The sequence below is a fragment of the Urocitellus parryii genome, chromosome X (assembly GCF_045843805.1).
Source record: "Urocitellus parryii isolate mUroPar1 chromosome X, mUroPar1.hap1, whole genome shotgun sequence".
In the NCBI taxonomy this organism is placed as follows: Eukaryota; Metazoa; Chordata; class Mammalia; order Rodentia; family Sciuridae; genus Urocitellus; species Urocitellus parryii.
In genome coordinates this window covers 17,305,964-17,309,742 of record NC_135547.1, presented here as the reverse complement: position 1 = coordinate 17,309,742, position 3,779 = coordinate 17,305,964, and the positions used below count along the sequence as shown (strand labels likewise).

Here is a 3,779-nt window from a genome sequence, read left to right as displayed (position 1 = left end):
ATTGCTCCTTAGATTTCTATTGTTCCTTAAAGTATGACTCAGCAGTTTTAGTTCTAGTTTTAAGTATATTAGCTACATGACAAAGCCATAGGTCCACAAACAGATTTGTACAAAGAGGTTTTGGTGGGATTTTTTCAGAATAGCTAAAAGATACTATCAGCCACATGACTTTCAATAGAACAATTGAGAAACCCATGCATTAAATATAACAGAATGGACCTATAGACACATATAAAAACATAGATGAGTCTGAAAACATTATTCTTAATGCAAAATGTCTTACATAATATGATTTCATTTCATAAAATTCTCAAACAGGAAAATTAAACCTATGGTAGATAAAATATAGAATGATGTTTCCCTGGGAGTGGGAATAAGGATTGACTATGGAAGAGTATGAGGGTAATATTTCATTACAAGCACTTGTTAAAACCCAAAGACACTCAAAACAACAACAACAACAACAAAACTAAAACAAATGTTGAACTTGAGTTGTTGATACACATACTAGAATTCATAGTACACAATATAAATGTATCTAACTTTCAACAACATAAAAAATATAACATAGATTGGTGAATAGATGGGATGATGAATACATGGATAGATATGTGAAAAATGTGATAAACAAGTATAATAAAATGTTACTGACAGAATTCAGGTGGCGATTATATGGTTATTCACTGTGAAAATATTTCAAATTTGATGTATATTTAAAAACTTTCTTTTTTTTTTTTTTGGCACATAATTTTTTTTTTTTAAACAACCACAAAGAAACAAGTCAGAAGAGATCTTATGTTAGGTTGATTTATAAGCGCTGCTCTGGACAGTTACAGTTTGTTTACAACAAGAAGTTATCTAATTCTAACATACTGTACACGGCAATTAGAAGTTGTCATGGCAAGAGAAAACCACAGCTGGCCTGCTGTGGCCAGCACAAAAACCAGGGAACAGTAGGGGAAATGGAGAGGGGGCTTGTTTATTATAAAAGAAAAAAGGAATAACTCCTTAGGAATCTTAAGAAAGGAATATTCTGCACTGGGAGGAAAGACACTAGGATACAACATTACAAGTATTTTCACTCCAGCCCTGTCCCCAACTCCTCCAAGAGGAGAGTGGAAAGAGATGGTTGAAGCAGACAATTTTGAAAAATTAGACTTAGAAATCCTACAAATTTGATTAAAATCTAAACTTCTGTTTTGCTTTTAAAAAATTTAATGTATCAAAAGGCCTGCTTTAGTGACATGCTAGTTTCACCAAAAAATAACCCAATGCTTTCTGCAGGAACGCTCTCATGTGGGCCAGCCAACTCGCTCCCAGAAACCCATGGACAATTATGCGGGTCTTAAACCTCGCCACTGGGCTCAGGTGACCACCAGTAATGTCATTCACCTGGCAGCCGTCCAGGGTCCACCTCCTTAAGAAGGGTGAACAGGGCAGGGCAACCCTTAAGTGATAATGAAGACTAAGCGCCCCTAGTAACCAACTTTCCCAGTACCACACTCCCCACCCCTGCTCCAAAGGATCTCTTTAATTTCTAAACCAAAGTATTTGCTTCAAATTTAGCACCCAGTGACCAGGATGGTTTCCTCCCTTAGAAAAACACATACCCACACACCCATAATTTTTTTGTTTTTATATTTAAATATAAAAATACTACTCTGCTTTGTGTTATAAATGAAGGACCAAGCACTAAGATCTTTTTCTTTAAGACAGGGCTTTCTATCAGTTTACCCAGCTTTGTGTCCACGGAAGGGAATGCAGCCCCAAGCAAGGGAAGTGCTGCAGTAGGAGACCAGGGCATTTCCCTCGCTGAGGGCCACCCCACCTTCTCTATAGTTATAGCTTAAGAAATAGAGCTTTCCACACAAAGGGGAATTCTAACCTAACCTCACCAGGCCTCCTCTTTCAGCAACCTTGAAGAAAATGTACCTCCCTGCTCCCCCAGAACATGCTGCATCCCACAGCCATGCCTGATAGGCACCCCTTCCCATTAGCGCATTAAAAAAAAGCCTCACTGTCAAGAAAAGGGGGCTGGGGGTGAAGAGATTAAAAACGTAACACCTCTATCCTGGCCAAAGGAAGGAAGATTAACTGGGCATGAGGAATAAAAAAAGACCTTGATATTCCACCCTTTGAGTTACAATCGGGACAAGCGGGACAACACAGAGGGTGAAGAGTTGGAGTGGGAGGCAGAACTAGGAGGGGCTTGACGGCTGAGGTCTAGTCCATTTAGTTTTTGTATTGGAAGGGTTCATCTCCGGTTTCATTGAGAAGACACGTGCGGATGAGGGCTTCTGTCACTGAATAGGGGTCACAGTTGGCAGAGGGGCGACGGTCTTCAAAGTAACCCCTCCTCTCCTGGCCGACAGTCCGGGGAATGCGGATGCTGGCACTACGGTTGGCCACGCCAGCAGAAAAGTCGTTGATGTTGGAGGTTTCGTGGAATCCAGTTAGGCGCCGGGCATTGTCCAGGCCCCCCTTGGGATCATAGGCACGAATGTGGTACTGGTGCCGCTTGCTTAGTTTCTCAATGGCCTCCTCAATGTACTTCAGACCATTCTCCTCCCTCATGGCCTTGGTACTAAAGTTGGTGTGGCAGCCGGCACCATTCCAGTTTCCAGGAATGGGCTTGGGATCAAAGGTAGCTATCACTCCAAAGTCTTCACAAACGAGATGCAAGATGAAACGGGCCACCCAGAGATGATCTCCCATGTGGATTCCTTCACAAGGTCCTATTTGGAATTCCCACTGGGCAGGCATGACCTCAGCATTTGTCCCGGTAATCATGACTCCAGCATACAAGCAGGCCCGGTAATGAGCTTCCACAATGTCCCTGCCATAGGCTTTGTCTGCTCCCACGCCACAGTAATATGGACCTTGGGGACCAGGAAAGCCATTAGAAGGCCAACCGAAGGGATGACCATCTGTGCCCATGAGAGTGTATTCCTGTTCCATTCCAAACCAGGGATGCTGGTTGCTCACCATTTCCATTATCCGTTTACAGGTGTGCCTTAAATTGGTCTCTGCAGGTTTTCGGTTGTACTTGAAAACTTCACAGAATACCAGCTTGTTGGGATCCTTGCGGAAGGGGTCCCGAAACATGGCAGCAGGTACAAGATACATGTCACTATTGGAGCCTTCAGACTGAAAAGTACTAGAGCCATCAAAATTCCACTCAGGCAACTCTTCTACACTCTTGGGCTCAGAGTCCAGGGTGCGAGTCTTGCAGCGAAGTCCTTCTCCAGTACCATCAATCCAGATATACATAGCTTGGACTTTCTCACCCTGAGGCAGGGACATATACACCTGCTTGATGCCTTTGTTCAAGTGGGAACTTGCTGAGGTGGCCATGATGGAAGATGTTCTGGGCGGCGAGCAGGTGGCGGGCGGGCGGGCGGGCCGTGAGAGCGAGGTGAGGAGAGAGGAGAGGAGTTCGCCGGGGCGCTCAGCAGCTCTGCTCTTCTCCCATTCTCGGCTCTCTAAAAACTTTCTTAATAAAAAGAATTTATCCAGGACAGGGAACATCTATTTACTTTCCATTTTCATTAGAGTTGTGTGGAAAGTAGGCTGTGCCCTACTTTTTTTTACTGTCACAGATAACAGAAATCTCACTAATATGGTAAAATCTGAAATACAATCATGAGTAATATGTCTCTCATGTCCATATTCATTTCAGATACAAGGTAGCTAACACCCACCTTCTAAGGAGCACATAAAATATGCTTGATCATAAAACAGTGTCCTTAGACATGAGTGACTATGGAAAGCTAACTCCA

At 43.1% G+C, this 3,779-nt stretch overlaps 1 pseudogene; it reads right to left on the bottom strand.

Moving 5' to 3' along the window:
- Positions 1-791: 791 nt before the first annotated feature.
- Positions 792-3,471, bottom strand: LOC113185199 (glutamine synthetase pseudogene; annotated as a pseudogene).
- Positions 3,472-3,779: the final 308 nt, after the last annotated feature.